This window comes from Thunnus albacares, chromosome 19, assembly GCF_914725855.1.
Source record: "Thunnus albacares chromosome 19, fThuAlb1.1, whole genome shotgun sequence".
NCBI classification, from domain to species: domain Eukaryota; kingdom Metazoa; phylum Chordata; class Actinopteri; order Scombriformes; family Scombridae; genus Thunnus; species Thunnus albacares.
Window position 1 is genome coordinate 29,891,816 of NC_058124.1, and position 17,630 is coordinate 29,909,445.

At 45.1% G+C, this 17,630-nt stretch overlaps 1 protein-coding gene across 2 annotated transcripts in view; it reads left to right on the forward strand.

Moving 5' to 3' along the window:
* The first annotated feature begins 2,225 nt into the window (after window positions 1–2,225).
* Window positions 2,226–17,630, forward strand: part of LOC122969999 (semaphorin-6D-like) — a 140,169-nt gene continuing 124,764 nt past the window's right edge. For both annotated transcript variants that reach the window (XM_044336071.1, XM_044336072.1), the window contains exon 1: window positions 2,226–2,437. The gene's annotated coding sequence lies outside the window, so the exon portion shown is untranslated. The remainder of the gene's footprint in view (window positions 2,438–17,630) is intronic.

The following is a 17,630-nucleotide window of genomic DNA, read 5'->3' on the forward strand; positions in this document are numbered from 1 at the left end:
GAAGAAGAAGACAGATGACTCACGGTGTGGCTGAACACCTGAACTACCTGTTGGTGTGTTTAACAGACTGTATCTGGACCTGCTGCTGCGTGTTTGTTGGTTAAACCAGATTCAGGCTGTTTGTTCAGGTTGATCTGGATTCAGAGACCCTCTAGAGGAGGCGGTCTCGGACCTGACCTCGATGCGACCAACTACCAGGTGTACTCTGGGGGCTTGAGCTAAACGGCTGCGGTAGCCAGGAGCGCTTTGCATGCTGGGATACAGATGAGTGAATTGAACGGTTGCTAACAGCTAGCGGCTAACAGGAGAAGGAATCGAGGTCCATACACAGCGTAGCATGTTGTATTTGGCCAGAGCACCTTCTTTAGGACTCGTGCCCCAGAAACATCTGACCAATGAGAGGAGAGCACGTTGTCACCTGGCTGTTAGTGATGCATTTTGGTTCGCTTGGATTTTTCTCAGTGTGAGAAGAAACTGAACCAGGTTTACCCTCAACCACTGATTCAGACCAGAACAAACACACAATGCTAACATAGCACGCCAATGTTAGCATGCTGATGTTAGCATGCTGATGTTAGCACGCTGATGTTAGCATGCTGATGTTAGCATGCTGATGTTAGCATGCCGATGTTAGACTGACTGACCAACAGACTGATGGACAGACTGACGTTTGTCTGCTGGTTCTGCTGGTTTTTGTCTCTCAGTGTTTCAGTTTAATTAATTCAACAGTCAAAAGCTTATTTCTCCAGATATCACACATCCTGTAATCTGCTGTTTCTCATAAACAGCACGATGAACTGGAGGAGGAGGAGGAAGAGGAGGAAGAGGAAGAGGAGGAGGAGGAGGACGGCAAGAGCGAGGAGGAGGGGGAGGAGGATGAGAAGGAGGATGAGGATGAGGAGCAAAAGGAGGAGGAGGAGCAGGAGGACGAGGAGGAAGAGGAGGGTGAGGAGCAGGAAGAGGAGCAGGAAGAGGAGGAAGGACAAACAGACATACAGATGGAGGTTGAGCTCGGAGCTGCGTGTGAAGCGTCTTCTTCACTCTTCTTCTTCTACTCGACTTTAATTATCCTGCAGAGACACAAACTGTCTGTCAGCTGGAAATCAGACTGATGCTGTGGTTCCCAGTAGCTACCAGTAGTAACTACTGGTGAGGAGTCAGGAGGTGAGGAGGAGTGAGGATGAGGAGGTGAGGATGAGGAGGTAAGGAGGTGAGGAGGTGAGGAGTGAGGAGGTGAGGATGAGGAGGTGAGGAGGTGAGGAGGAGTAGGTGAGGAGGAGTTGGTGAGGAGGTGAGGAGGAGTAGGTGAGGAGGTGAGGAGGAGGAGTAGGTGAGGAGGTGAGGAGGAGGAGGTGAGGAGGTGAGGAGGAGGAGGTGAGGAGGAGGAGGTGAGGAGGAGGAGGAGAGGAGTGAGGAGGTGAGGAGTGAGGGGGTGAGGAGGAGTAGGTGAGGAGGTGAGGAGGAGGAGGTGAGGAGGAGGAGGAGAGGAGTGAGGAGGTGAGGAGTGAGGGGGTGAGGAGGAGTAGGTGAGGAGGTGAGGAGTGAGGGGGTGAGGAGGAGTAGGTGAGGAGGTGAGGAGGAGGAGGTGAGGAGGAGGAGGTGAGGAGGAGGAGGAGAGGAGTGAGGAGGTGAGGAGTGAGGGGGTGAGGAGGAGTAGGTGAGGAGGTGAGGAGTGAGGGGGTGAGGAGGAGTAGGTGAGGAGGTGAGGAGGAGGAGGTGAGGAGGTGAGGAGGAGGAGGTGAGGAGGTGAGGAGTGAGGAGGTGAGGATGAGGAGGTGAGGAGGTGAGGAGGAGTAGGTGAGGAGGTGAGGAGGAGGAGGTGAGGAGGTGAGGAGGAGGAGGTGAGGAGGAGGAGGCCCCTTTTTACTTTTATTCAGATGAATCTTTTTACTTCTTATTTAAAGTAATAAACCTTTAATCTGATCATTGTAACTTTGTTTAATTTTTAATTATTTCTTGTAAAATAAAAGCAGTTCCGGTTTTAAAGTGTTTTAAATGTTTTCTGTTTTACTGACTTTATTGAGAAATGAACAATAATAAAGCGGAAACATGTTTTTTATGATGATGTGTATTTTGTGTATTTTGTGACATTTACAGAAACCGTTAAATTCAACACAGTTACTTTAAATTGGAAGGGGGCGGGGCCAGCCCTCTGATTGGACGCGGGGGTCTATTATGCAGATGAGGAGGGCGTGGCCTGCAGCCGGAGACGCTGGCTGCTGAGAGACGCCTCATTGTGTCGTTTGGAGCCGGACGGGACGCGCCGTGTCCCGGTGTGTCTGTCTGGCAGCTCGCGCCCTCGCGCTGGATTTATACCTGGAGCGGCTCGTGCAGGATCAGGATTTTCCCGGTTCGGTCCCGTGTTGTTTGGAAATAAGCGGCGCTGTTGTGGATTACTGAGCGCGGTGGAGGGAAGCTGCTGTCTGCACGCAGAAAGGTGAGTTTGTTCTTCTTCTACTGACGTTTTCCTGCAGGAAACACCGCTGACTCAACGTGTGTGTGTGTGTGTGTGTGTGTGTGTTGGCGCGTGCGTGCCCGGTGCCTGCCTCTGTGCGTGTGTGTGTGTGTGTGTGTGTGTGTGTGTGTGTGCTGGCGCGTGCGTGGCCGGTGCCTGCCTCTTTGTGTGTGTGTGTGTGTGTGTGTTGGCGCGTGCGTGCCCGGTGTTTGCCTTGTGTGTACGTGCGTGTGTTTGTGTGTGTTTGTGTATTTTCGGGATGAAATCTGTGAATTTGTGTGTGTGTTTTTGGAGCGCGTGCGTTTGTCTGGCAGCTTTGATTGATAGCTGTCAATCATGCAGGCGTGAGCACGCGCAGCAGCAGCAGCGTGTCCGCGGACTCGTCGGTCCTCTGAGATCTGATGTAAAGATGAATATTTGACTTCAGTCTGAGTCCTGCTGCAGCTATTGATTACTGATTATTGAGTCTCGTGCAGCTCTGAATAAATGATCACATGATCATATCTGAGCTGCATCTGATGACATCACTGATTATTATTGACATTGATTAAACTGTTAAAGAACTAACAATTATTTTCATGATCGATTCAGTCGATTATTCTCTGGATTAATTGATTAGTTGACGTCATCAGAGATCTTCACATTAACAGCTTCTTAAAAACGATTAATTATTATTCAAACTGTTGCAACTTTATTGAAGTCCAGTTTTGTTTTGACAGCTGGTTTATTTACAACAAACAAACAAACAAACAAACAAACAAAGCATGAAACGGTTCCTGTACTGAGCTGAACCCTGATTGGCTGACGACGTGGTGATGTCATGAGCTTCATGGTTGTGATGATTGTTTTGCTGCTGCTATTGATCAGCCAAAATAACCAGTCGATCAATTGATCAATAACTTGACTGGATGATTAGATTTGAACATCTGCAGATGTTGTAGAACTATTGATCAGACATGATCAGATGTGAGTTCTTCTTCTTCTTCTTGGGGATAAAAAGATGCTAAAAGAAATAAAGCTGCAACGATCAATCGATTAGTTGATGATTGATTACTGGTTTCATTGATCATTGAAGCTTCGCTGCTGGAAGTTAACGGAGGATCTTTGAACCGTTTGATCATCTGAAGACAGTTTATAGATCAGCTAATCGATTAATCAACAGATTGATTGATTAATGGAGCTGAACATGTAGAATGAGAAGCTGTGCAGGATCAATGAGGTGTTTGATTGATTGATGGGTCTAAGAGGTTTTTACTGGTTCAGCAGCAGCTCGGAGGCTCCGTTCAGACTCTGATCAGGGATCTACAGCTGAACTCTGAGTAAACAACCTAAATTGTCCTTAAGTGGTTTTTATTGGTGTCTCGTTAAGCGGCTGTAACGAGGACAGGAAGTGTGGGGGGGGCTGAAGGTCGTCCCGCTGCTGCTGGCTCAGGGTTTTATTGTTGCTCTGAAATGAAGAGAAGTCGGAGGGAAACACAGCCGTCACCTCAGGAAGGACGCCGTTCCGCCAATTAACCGCCAATTATGAGCAGGATATTGAATTATTAATGTCAACATTGATGCAGTTTGGCGTGAAGTCACAGAGGAGCTGCAGCTTCTCCTGGATCATCTAATATCTGCTGAAACTGCCTTCTCACATGAAAAATAGATTTTACTATCAGTTTTAAAGCCCGACATAAATGTTTATGAGCTGAGTTCATGATGATGAAACGTTGAACAAGCTGAAATCTAGTAAAACATAATGTTGGAGTCGTGAGACGAATCATAAACGTTCTGCTGCAGCTCAGATCTGATCAGAATAACGACGACTGATCATCATCTTTACAGCTGAGATGATCAATGGATAGATTATAATAATATGAATAATATTCTCTGGTTTCAGATTCTTATTTACAGTCAAGACTGAAAATAATCTGCAGATTAATCAATAATGGAAATAATCGTTATTATTCAAATATTCTGATCAGATCTCAATATGCAAATGAAGGGGGCGGAGCTTCCTGTCAATGATTAATCACTTCTAGATTAAGTTTTGTCAGTAATTAACTCGTTAATGAAAGATAGATCAGCTGACAGCACGTAGATTATTGATGATACAGATGATTGATAACTGGAGACGTTTATGTGGATTTAAACACATCATTCATATTTTCTTTTGACTGTTTGCTGGAAGTTTGGTTAATAAAGTTTTGTTTATTATGTTTAAAACTTTGGATTTTTCAGCCAATCGTTGCACAGCGACAGACGGGAGTTCTGTGTTTGTGATATTTGATTCATAGTAACTCAGAGAGTTAATTATAAAACCAACAGCTGGACTGAACTTTCTGTCTCTCAAAGTTTGACTGTTTTATGATCGATTGATCGTTTTATAATCTGAAACAGTAACTTGTTGAAGGTTTTAAAAGGTGAATATCAGCTGCAGCTCTGATTGGATGACGTTGTCGACTCTATCTGACTGATATGAATGAATGAAGGTGACGATGAGCTGCAGCTGTGATGTGACATCAGAAACATCTGGAACAGTCAACCAGCTGTTCTCTTTGCACCAGAGCTTGTTTGTGTGTGTGATCATAACATGGAGGTCAAAGTTCACCTCATTCTTTGTTTAACACAGAGCATAAACCAGGATTAACACCGTTAACAGTTTTCCCAGCATGCACCCCTCCTTCACCGCGTCCTCCATTGTTCACTGTGGCCGCTGAGTCAAGGTGTTACGACCCAAAAACCAGCACCTGCCTCACAAATCTGTCAGCGAACCGGCCAATCGGCAGCTCCTTTGTGTGTGTTAACCTTGGGGTGCGTTTGGACACAATAACCTGCGAGTCCCTGGTGGGCGGGCGGCCGGGTGGAGAGAATAATGTTATTCCAGCGCAGGAAGATTAGCGGCATCGCCGTGAAAGACTCCAAACTGCCGCATGTCATCGGCCATTATGTTCAGCGAGCAAATCTGAGCCGCGGGACTCGCCTTTTGTTCTAATCCTCTGAGTGTGTGTGTGTGTGACTGAGTGTGTGTGTGTGTGTGTATATATCTGTGTGTGTGTGTGTGTATATATCTGTGTGTGTGTGTGTGTGTGTGTATATATCTGTGTGTGTGTGACTGAGTGTGTGTGTGTGTGTGTGTGTATATCTGTGTGTGTGACTGTCTGTGTGTGTGTGACTGTGTGTGTGTGTGTGTAGCTGATAGTGTGTGTGTGCGTGTGTGTATATATATCTGTTTGTGTGCGTGTATATATGTGTGTGTGTGTATGTACATGTATGTGTGTGTGTATATATGTGTGTGTGTGTGTGTGTGCGTGTATATATGTGTGTGTGTGTGTGTGTGTGTAGCTGAGTGTCTGACTGCAGGAAATTGTGGAAATTAAACTTGATCAGCAGCAGAATAATAATCTGAGTTGATTCTTCCTGCTGATCAGCTTCTCCGTTATGAAGCATCTTCACCTAAACCTGAGCTTCAGGGTTCAGGGCTTAGTGTTCAGTGTTCATGGTTTAGCGTTCAGGGTTCAGCATTCAGGATTCAGGGTTCAGGGTTCAGGGTTTAGTGTTCAGTGTTCAGGGTTTAGTGTTCAGTGTTCATGGTTTAGCGTTCAGGGTTCGGGTTTTAGTGTTCAGGGTTTAGTGTTTAGGGTATAGGGGTCAGCGTTCAGGGTTTAGCGTTCAGGGTTTAGTGTTCAGGGTTTAGTGTTCAGGGTTTAGTGTTCAGTGTTCAGGGTTTAGTGTTCGGGGTTTAGTGTTCAGTGTTCAGGGTTTAGTGTTCGGGGTTTAGTGTTCATGGTTTAGTGTTCGGGGTTTAGTGTTCAGGGTTTAGTGTTCGGGGTTTAGCGTTCAGGGTTTAGCGTTCAGGGTTTAGCGTTCGGGGTTTAGTGTTCGGGGTTTAGTGTTCGGGGTTTAGCGTTCGGGGTTTAGCGTTCACGGTTTAGTGTTCAGGGTTTAGTGTTCGGGGTTTAGCGTTCAGGGTTTAGCGTTCAGGGTTTAGCGTTCAGGGTTTAGTGTTCAGGGTTTAGCGTTCAGGGTTTAGCGTTCGGGGTTTAGCGTTCGGGGTTTAGCGTTCGGGGTTTAGCGTTCAGGGTTTAGTGTTCAGGGTTTAGTGTTCATGGCTCAGCATTCAGGATTCAGGGTTCAGGGTTCAGTGTTCAGGGTTTAGTGTTCAGTGTTCATGGTTTAGCGTTCAGGGTTCGGGTTTTAGTGTTCAGGGTTTAGTGTTTAGGGTATAGGGGTCAGCGTTCAGGGTTTAGCGTTCAGGGTTTAGTGTTCAGTGTTCATGGTTTAGTGTTCAGTGTTCAGGGTTTAGTGTTCGGGGTTTAGTGTTCATGGTTTAGTGTTCGGGGTTTAGTGTTCAGGGTTTAGTGTTCAGGGTTCAGCGTTCAGGGTTTAGTGTTCGGGGTTTAGCGTTCAGGGTTTAGCGTTCAGGGTTTAGCGTTCAGGGTTTAGTGTTCAGGGTTTAGTGTTCGGGGTTTAGTGTTCATGGTTTAGTGTTCGGGGTTTAGTGTTCAGGGTTTAGTGTTCGGGGTTTAGCGTTCAGGGTTTAGTGTTCAGGGTTTAGCGTTCAGGGTTTAGTGTTCAGGGTTTAGTGTTCAGGGCTTAGTGTTCAGGGTTTAGTGTTCATGGCTCAGCATTCAGGATTCAGGGTTCAGGGTTCAGGGTTTAGTGTTCAGTGTTCATGGTTTAGCGTTCAGGGTTCGGGTTTTAGTGTTCAGGGTTTAGTGTTTAGGGTATAGGGGTCAGCGTTCAGGGTTTAGCGTTCAGGGTTTAGTGTTCAGGGTTCAGTGTTTAGTGTTCAGGGTTTAGTGTTCAGGGTTCAGGGTTCAAGGTTCAGGGTTCAGGGTTCAGGGTTCAAGGTTCAGGGTTCAGTGTTCAGGGTTTAGTGTTAGGGTTCAGGGTTCAGGGTTTAGTGTTCAGTGTTTAGTGTACAGGGTTCAGTGTTCAGGGTTCAGGGTTTAGTGTTCAGGGTTTAGTGTTCAGGGTTCAAGGTTCAGGGTTCAGTGTTCAGGGTTTAGTGTTAGGGTTCAGGGTTCAGGGTTTAGTGTTCAGTGTTCAGCGTTTAGTGTTCAGGGTTTAGTGTTCAGGGTTCAGTGTTCAGGGTTTAGTGTTAGGGTTCAGGGTTTAGTGTTCAGGGTTTAGTGTTCAGGGTTCAGGGTTCAAGGTTGAGGGTTCAGTGTTCAGTGTTCAGGGTTTAGTGTTCAGTGTTCAGGGTTCAGTGTTCAGGGTTTAGTGTTCAGTGTTCAGGGTTTAGTGTTCAGGGTTCAGGGTTTAGTGTTTAGGGTTCAGCTTTCAGGGTTCAGTGTTCATGGTTTAGTGTTCAGGGATCGGGGTTTAGTGTTCGGGGTTCAGCGTTCGGGGTTCAGGGTTTAGTGTTTAGGGTTTAGGGTTTAGTGCTCAGAGTTCAGGGTTCAGTGTTCAGGGTTCAGGGTTTAGTGTTCAGGGTTTAGTGTTCAGGGTTTAGTGTTCAGTGTTCAGGGTTCAGGGTTTAGTGTTAGGGTTCAGGGTTTAGTGTTCAGGGTTTAGTGTTCAGGGTTTAGTGTTCAGGGTTTAGTGTTCAGTGTTCAGGGTTCAGGGTTTAGTGTTCAGGGTTTAGTGTTCAGGGTTCAGTGTTCAGGGTTTAGTGTTAGGGTTCAGGGTTTAGTGTTCAGGGTTCAAGGTTCAGGGTTCAGTGTTCAGGGTTTAGTGTTAGGGTTCAGGGTTCAGGGTTTAGTGTTCAGTGTTCAGCGTTTAGTGTTCAGGGTTTAGTGTTCAGGGTTCAGTGTTCAGGGTTTAGTGTTAGGGTTCAGGGTTTAGTGTTCAGGGTTTAGTGTTCAGGGTTCAGGGTTCAAGGTTGAGGGTTCAGTGTTCAGGGTTTAGTGTTCAGTGTTCAGGGTTTAGTGTTCAGTGTTCAGGGTTCAGTGTTCAGGGTTTAGTGTTCAGTGTTCAGGGTTTAGTGTTCAGGGTTCAGGGTTTAGTGTTTAGGGTTCAGCTTTCAGGGTTCAGTGTTCATGGTTTAGTGTTCAGGGATCGGGGTTTAGTGTTCGGGGTTCAGCGTTCGGGGTTCAGGGTTTAGTGTTTAGGGTTTAGGGTTTAGTGCTCAGGGTTCAGGGTTCAGTGTTCAGGGTTCAGGGTTTAGTGTTCAGGGTTTAGTGTTCAGGGTTTAGTGTTCAGTGTTCAGGGTTCAGGGTTTAGTGTTCAGGGTTTAGTGTTCAGGGTTCAGTGTTCAGGGTTTAGTGTTAGGGTTCAGGGTTTAGTGTTCAGGGTTCAAGGTTCAGGGTTCAGTGTTCAGGGTTTAGTGTTCAGGGTTCAAGGTTCAGGGTTCAGTGTTCAGTGTTCAGGGTTTAGTGTTCAGGGTTCAGGGTTTAGTGTTTAGGGTTCAGCGTTCAGCTTTCAGGGTTCAGTGTTCATGGTTTAGTGTTCAGGGTTCGGGGTTTAGTGTTCGGGGTTCAGCGTTCGGGGTTCAGGGTTTAGTGTTTAGGGTTTAGTGCTCAGGGTTCAGTGTTCAGGGTTCAGTGTTCAGGGTTCAGTGTTCAGGGTTCAGGGTTTAGTGTTCAGGGTTTAGTGTTCAGGGTTCAGGGTTCAAGGTTCAGGGTTCAGTGTTCAGGGTTTAGTGTTAGGGTTCAGGGTTCAGGGTTTAGTGTTCAGGGTTTAGTGTTCAGGGTTCAGGGTTCAAGGTTCAGGGTTCAGTGTTCAGGGTTCAGGGTTCAAGGTTCAGGGTTCAGTGTTTAGGGTTTAGTGTTCAGGGTTTAGTGTTAGTGTTCAGGGTTTAGTGTTCAGGGTTTAGGGTTCAGAGTTTAGTGTTCAGTGTTCAGGGTTTAGTGTTCAGGGTTCAGGGTTCAGTGTACAGAGTTTAGGGTTCAGTGTTCAGTGTTCAGTGTTCAGCGTTTAGTGGTCAGGGTTCAGTGTTTAGGGTTTAGTGTTCAGGGTTCAGTATTCAGGGCTCAGTGTTCAGTGTTCAGGGTTCAGCGTTCAGTGTTCAGGGCTCAGTGTTCAGGGTTCAGCAGTTAGTGGTCAGGGTTCAGCGTTCAGTGTTCAGGGTTTAGTGTTCAGGGTTCAGGGTTTAGTGTTCAGGGTTCAGCGTTCAGTGTTCAGGGTTTAATGTTCAGGGTTCAGGGTTTAGTGTTCAGGGTTCAGTGTTCAGTGTTCAGGGTTTAATGTTCAGGGTTCAGGGTTTAGTGTTCAGGGTTCAGCGTTCAGTGTTCAGTGTTCAGGGTTTAGTGTTCAGGATTTAGGGTTCAGTGTTCAGAGTTTAGGGTTCAGTGTTCAGGGTTCAGCGTTCAGTGTTCAGGGTTCAGCGTTCAGTGTTCAGGGTTCAGATGTAGTCATCCGTCTCTGGAGTCTAAAATAAGTCACCATGTTTTTAAATTTGTTAATAGTTTAGAGGTTTAGTGGTTTAATCGTTTAGTGGTTTAATGGTTTAATGGTTTAGTGGTTTAGTGGTTTAATCGTTTAGTGGTTTAATCGTTTAGTGGTTTAATGGTTTAGTGGTTTAATGGTTTAATGGTTTAGTGGTTTAATGGTTTAATGGTTTAGTGGTTTAATCGTTTAATGGTTTAATGGTTTAGTGGTTTAGAGGTTTAGTGGTTTAATGGTTTAGTGGTTTAATGGTTTAGTGGTTTAGTGGTTTAATGGTTTAATGGTTTAGTGGTTTAATGGTTTAATGGTTTAGTGGTTTAATGGTTTAATGGTTTAGTGGTTTAGTGGTTTAATGGTTTAGTGGTTTAGTGGTTTAATCGTTTAGTGGTTTAATGGTTTAGTGGTTTAATGGTTTAGTGGTTTAGTGGTTTAATGGTTTAATGGTTTAGTGGTTTAGTGGTTTAATGGTTTAATGGTTTAGTGGTTTAATCGTTTAATGGTTTAGTGGTTTAATGGTTTAATGGTTTAGTGGTTTAGTGGTTTAATGGTTTAGTGGTTTAATGGTTTAATGGTTTAGTGGTTTAGTGGTTTAATGGTTTAATGGTTTAGTGGTTTAATGGTTTAATGGTTTAATGGTTTAGTGGTTTAGTGGTTTAATGGTTTAGTGGTTTAATCGTTTAGTGGTTTAGTGGTTTAATGGTTTAATGGTTTAGTGGTTTAGTGGTTTAATGGTTTAATGGTTTAGTGGTTTAATGGTTTAGTGGTTTAATCGTTTAGTGGTTTAATGGTTTAATGGTTTAGTGGTTTAGTGGGTTAATGGTTTAATGGTTTGAACACCGCAGTGGTGACTTCAGGCAGGAGGAGGATTCTCCACTGCTGTTGTTTCTCCGTCATCTCATGTCGTCTCCAGAAGTGAAGCAGCTGCAGGATGTCGCTGAGCGCTGCTGAGTCAGCCGTCAAACGTTGGGTTTGTTCTTCAGGCGCCGCTGGAGACACAAACACACGGAGAGAATCTCTGATCCTGGTTCTGATTGTGAAGGTCAAACGCTTGTTTCTATCGATTTTCAGTTTAGAATCAATCGTGACACCACTAGAACTTTATTCTTATTGTTATACATTTGGTTTTTATGAGAGAGAATGTAGTTTCTGCATTTCCTTCATAGCTGGGCTCGGAGTCAGCTGACCGGCGTCGGAGCTGATGCTCGGTAGTTAAAAACACGTCTGTATGAATATTTTGTTTAAAGTCTCCCGGGTCACCGCGTGGCCAAGCAGGCCGCCATTTTTTTGTAAGATGTTTTCTGTGTTTGTCAGATGCTGCTGCTGCATCCAGCCGACACATTATCACACTCACATACACTGATTTACACAACAGAGAAAAAGCTGCTAATACCAGATGTAACAGACGTGAAAGGTGTAACAGATGTGACAGGTGTTACAAGTGTGACAGATGTAACAGATGTGACAGGTGTAACAGATGTGACAGGTGTTACAAGTGTCACAGGTGTTACAAGTGTAACAAGTGTAACAGGTGTGACAAGTGTGACAGGTGTAACAGGTGTGACAGGAGTGACAGGTGTAACAGGTGTAACAGGTGTAACAGGTGTGACAGGTGTGACAGGTGTGACAGGTGTAACAGGTGTAACAGGTGTTACAGGTGTGACAGGTGTAACAGGTGTAACAGGTGTGACAGGTGTTGGTGGAGACGGATCCAGCAGTGGTTGGATGATCTGGCTGCAGTCTGGAATTGGTCCTGAAGGCCAAATCACTGCAATAATCCTCCCTCCTCCTCCTCCTCCCCCCTCCTCCTCCTCCCTCCTCTCCCCACCCCCTCCTCCCCCCTCCTCCCCCCTCCTCCCCCCTCCTCCTCCCTCCCCCCCCCTCCTCCTCCCTCCTCCCTCCTCCTCCCTCCTCCTCCTCCCCCCTCCTCCTCCTCCCTCCTCTCCCCACCCCCTCCTCCCCCCTCCTCCCCCCTCCTCCCCCCTCCTCCTCCCTCCCCCCCCCTCCTCCTCCCTCCTCCCTCCTCCCTCCTCCTCCCACCCCCTCCTCCCCCCTCCTCCCCCCTCCTCCTCCCTCCCCCCCCCTCCTCCTCCCTCCTCCCTCCTCCCTCCTCCCTCCATCGTTTCAGCAGTAACGTGTTATTGAAGCTTCTGGTTCTGTTAGTAAATGTGTAGTTTGGCTGCATCGTTTGGTTTGATGTGTTTGTGAGAGTGTGGAAGTGAGGAAGAGTGAAGAGTGAGATGATATCAGACTCCAGCAGACTGTTTGGTTGTTTGTTCTGTTTTTTAACAGCATCACATGAGCAGCATGTTTCACCAAAACAACAACGTTAAACATGAACATATCAAACTGATTCAGTGCATCTATAAATACATAATGATTACTGTAGTGACGTCACTAAACCATCACCAATCACTCACACAGAGACTGCATAGTTATTTCAGAAACAAGCCCCGCCCCCTCACACACACACACATACATATATACACACACACACACACACAGAATAAAAGCAGTATTAAAGAGGCTGATGCTGCGCTGGGCTTATCGGAGGTGGAGAAGGTGTCTGCAGGTGGGTCGGGATTAACAGGGCTGGGATTCAAATATTTCAGAAGTGCATGTGCAGAGAGAGGAGGAGAAGCTCTTACATTATATTCATAAAAAGCTGCTGATGGTGAAACCAGCCAGTAACAGCAGCTACGTCTCGTTATAGCCACCAGCAGGAGCCGACCAATCAGAGACGAGACAGAAGCGTTAATCTGTGATCCAAACACACAAACACACAAACACACCTCACGTCTCTGCGTAGACGCTGTTTGTGCTGCTGATTCATTAGAAACTGTTTTTCTATGTCTATAATGATGGTTAATTATAACTGATATTAATAGTTCAGTGGATGTTAAATAGTTGTAACTATATTTATAGTCTTGGTGTTTATTGGTGTTTATATGCAGTTACAGTCTGTCTACAGTGATACATGTTCACATGACGCACGCTGGTCGCTGCACATGTAAGACTGATCAATAATCTAATCATCAAAATGCAAAGACTTACAGCTGTTAATTAAAAAGGGAAAAAGAAAAGCATTTGAATTGACTATTACAAGCAGGGCTAACGTTGGCTAACGTTAGCTAACTAGGCTAACTAGGCTAACTAGGCTAACGTCAGCTAACTAGGCTAACGTTCTCCTGCTACAAGCCGCAGCGCTGGATATTAGATTATTAATAATGTTAGATTATAGATAATGCTGTTAGATTAAACAGAGCGTGTATGTGTGTGTGTGTGTGTATGTGTGTGTATGTGTGTGTGTGTATGTGTGTGTGTGTGTGTATATATATGTGTGTGTGTGTGTGTATGTGTGTATGTGTGTATGTGTGTGTGTGTGTGTATGTGTGTGTGTGTGTGTGTGTGTGTGTATATATGTGTGTGTGTGTGTATGTGTGTGTGTGTGTGTATATATGTGTGTGTGTGTGTGTATATATATGTGTGTGTGTGTGTGTGTATATATATGTGTGTGTGTGTGTGTGTGTATGTGTGTGTGTGTGTGTGTGTGTATACATGAATCAGTAATGAAAAAGGGATAAATAGTGAACCCTCCAGCTCTTCCAGCGTGCGTGTGGACTGTCAGTGTGTGTTTGTCCTTTAAAAGCTTCATATTCTGCTTTTAGAAACTTGAAGTGAACGTCTGCAGAGATGCTGCCTGCAAGTCAAAACTCAGGGCTTCAACCTGCCGCGACGCTTCGTTTGTGACGCTTCTCTCCACCTCGCTGACGTCGGCTCGCCGTGTCGTTCACGTCCAACGTGTACGGATGGATGTGAGAGGTTGAGAGATGCAGAATATGTTGTTTAATACAAAAACAAACATCATGAATAACTAAAAGATGCAGAAAGTGAACCGTCTGTCCATCACCACGCAGCGTCACTACTGAGACAGAAAGATTATTACTGATGTTATAAACTCCAGTTAGTTGCATCAGGCTGAACACACACACACACACACACACACACACACACACAGTGGCTGCAGGGTGCTGGGGTGCAGTGAATCAAACGTACCTGCCTTCCTCTCACCTTTCCTCCTCGTGCCTCTTCTTCTCTGCTTATGGTGACACTTCCTGTGATTTGCGGTGTAACGGTGACGCAACATGATGAAACGTGTCGAGGCTGAGTGCACAGTCAGGAGGATTCAGCTCATCACAAGGCTGCAGTTCATCTTTTTATTGTTAAAAAACAAAACACAACAAGGTTTGTGACAACATAAGCACATTTTAAAATGACTATATATTAAGATAATAATAATAATAATGATAATAATAATAATAATAAATACATAAATAAATAGATACATTAAAGGACTCATATATTTATATTCTGGGGCTCTACTGCAATAAAAACTCCTTATTGATCTTCTACTGGTCCTTTATGCAGCCCCTCAGTTCAGCCTCTGTCTGAAACAGGCCGTTTTAGCTCCTGTCTCTTTAAGGCCCCGCCTCCTGATGAGCCCACTCTGTTCTGATTGGTCAGCTTCAGGAAGCTTCCTCCGGCTCCGGAGGCTACGTAAACAAACTATAGTAGCAGGATTTCACTTCTTCTTCTCCTTCTTTACTCCAAATGTCAACTTCTCACATCCATCCGTACATGTTGGAGCTGAACAACACATGGAAACACCTTAGCAACCGCCTTAGCAACCACCTTAGCAACCGCCTTAGAGACCACCTTAGCAACAGGACGTCTCTGTTCAGGCTCATTAGCTGCTCATTGTTTGTCTCTGTGGTCTTGATAAAATGTCTGTGACATGTTTTGGTCAAAGCCTTCTCTTCCAGTCTGAACAGCCCTGTTCAGAGCGGCGGTTTGAGTGCCTGCCCTGCTGGTTACCATGGCAACTGTTGATCGTGAGCCCCTGAGAAACATGGCCGCCGGAGAAAACACACCAAACACCTGATGACGGACTGATGTCACTGAAGCTCCTTTAAAGTTGTCGCTGATGCAAACCCAACATTTCCTGCTTTACTGCTTCAAATTAAAAGCTTTTAAATGACTAAATAACAGGAAACTTTTAGTGTGAAGAATTTACAGGAAGTGAAACATGTTAGCAGAGCTTCGTTAGCGACACGACAACGTGCAGTTTGTTGAGCAGTTATAAATAATGCAGGAACAGCCACAGTGAGGATGATGATGATGATGATGATGATGATGATGATGAAGGTAAACTACTCATTTAACGTAGTGGAGTGACGGCTCAGCGAGGAGCCGACATCGACTCGCCTGAAAGTAGAAGAAACTGTTGTAAAGGTTGAGAGCAGAGCTGCTGTCTGCTGACAGGGATTATTGATATCAATCAATCAATCAATCAATAGATTATGAACAGCTGTTCAAAGATCTGATATCAGTTTATATTTGATCAAAGTGTCGACGTGAACAGTCCGGTGAATCAGCTGTTTACGGTGTAACATGATGTACAGACGACTGGTTTCTGTCACACTGACACACTGAAACAGCCTCTGATCAGACGTATTGATACCTGAATAGAAACACATGTATCATGTCTGAGTTCAGCAGGACGCCACCAACCTCTGATGATCAATCACACACACACGCCGCCTCTCTCCAGGTGTGTGTGTGTGTGTTTGATAGTTGTTTGTTGGAGGAGACTCTCAGCGTTCGTGTCCCGTCACGTCGTCACAGACGAGACTCCGAGTGTGAAAACATTCTGCTGTTTCTCTGCAGATGTGTTGCTTCCTGTCTGGAAACTATCATCAGAATCAATCGATCTGTTGATGATGGTCTCAGCTGATCTGCAGATAACAGACGTGATCAACAGATATTCACACTTATCACTGAGAGGATGAACGGTGTAGCTGCAGCTTCAGTCTGTCACCTGACTGTGTGTTTCACTGTCGGTGTGGTTTCCTCTCTGCTTCACGTGGATTCACCAGGTCAGACAGATGTTATCATCTACAGATGTTTCATCCTGCAGGAGACAGATGAGATTCCCACAGAAGTGAAAGCTGATAAAATACTTTAAACAACATAAACATGAGTCTGAGAATGTTTGGCCAGTCAGGACGTCTTTCTCTCCGTCAGATGTTTGATAAAAACATGTTTTTCACCATTAAAGTGTCGGTGAACAGAGACAGAAGTGAGAGTGAGGCAGTTTTTTTGGTGGATTGTGACTTTAACGTTGCCGAGGCTCCGGTCTGGCTGACAGGAAGCTCTGCAGATGTCTTATTAACTGTCACACAGTCACAGTTTGACTGCAACACACTGAGTAAACTGCAGCACATCTGTGTTTGTGTTCAACCTGAATCAACATCTGCTGTCTGTCAGAGAGCGAGTGAGCTTCACTCACAGAGAGAGAGAGAGAGAGAGAGAGAGAGAGAGAGAGAGAGAGAGAGAGAGAGAGAGAGAGAGAGAGAGAGAGAGAGAGAGAGAGAGAGAGAGAGAGAGAGAGAGAGAGAGAGAGAGAGAGAGAGAGAGAGAGAGAGAGAGAGCAGTTTGTGACGGTTTCCTGAGTTGATCATTGTTTTCAATATTAATCAGTCTGTTGAATATTTTCTCATTTGATTAGTTTGATTAGTTTTACTTTTGTCAGTAACTGATGTTTAGTTTCCATCAGAAACCAGCAGTGAACATTAACTCTGATAGTTGACATGTTGAACTTGTTAGTAAACAGCTGATTATTTACGGAGCAACATCATCATTCATGTGGAGTCGTGTTTCTGTCCAATATTCACTCTTTTAGCTGTTTTTGCTCTCTACCAGCTCCTGAGGGAAATATCTGGCTCTTTAGCTGCTAAATGCTCCTCTATGTTCACCAGCTAGTCTACAGCTAACTGTTAGCAGCTAGTCTACAGCTAACTGTTAGCAGCTAGTCTACAGCTAACTGTGAGCAGGTAGTCTACAGCTAACTGTGAGCAGCTAGTCTACAGCTAACTGTGAGCAGGTAGTCTACAGCTAACTGTGAGCAGGTAGTCTACAGCTAACTGTGAGCAGGTAGTCTACAGCTAACTGTGAGCAGGTGGTCTACAGCTAACTGTGAGCAGCTAGTCTACCGCTAACTGTGAGCAGCTAGTCTACAGCTAACTGTGAGCAGCTAGTCTACCGCTAACTGTGAGCAGCTAGTCTACAGCTAACTGTTAGCAGCTAGTCTACAGCTAACTGTTAGCAGGTTGTATTCAGCGGCTTTTTACAGCTTTTACTCTGAAAACGACGCTATGAGACGCTGAGAGTGAAGCAGAACAGTAAAGTTGCAGCCGGACAGATAAACAACGAGCTGAAACTCACTATAAAGCTCCGTAAAGCCGAGAGGAGCTGCAGAGTCTCTGGTGACTCTCTGTAGGTTCATCACCAACACGTTACACACTGATATAGATCAGACTGAGGAGGAAGGAAATATGTGTTATAGATGATTTATGAAGAGGCAGAATTTTAGCAGTTATTTACAAAAATGATTCAAAACAATTAATTGAATATAAATATACAGACTGGTGACACATTAAAGTAAAACCTGGTCCAGGTCTGGATGCTGGACCCCTACAGTGAGGGGGTCTGGGGGCTCTGTTACGCTGGCAGGGTTTGGTTATGACCTTCACAGTCACCAGATCTAAACCCAGCATCATCATCATCACAACACCACATGAGGAAGATCTTTATGAACGATGATGAAGAGTTGTGAAGCTGTTGTGGTGAAACCTCACTGACACACTTCATGTTGGTGTCGTCACTTTAATGAACCTCAGGTGTCTTGTTGCTAACGGAAACGTCTCCATCATGTTGACTTTAGTTTGAAGCGTTTCTCTTTTAATTCTCACATGAAAGCAGAACAAAGCCGGTCTCCTTCCTCCTGATGATGATGATGATGATG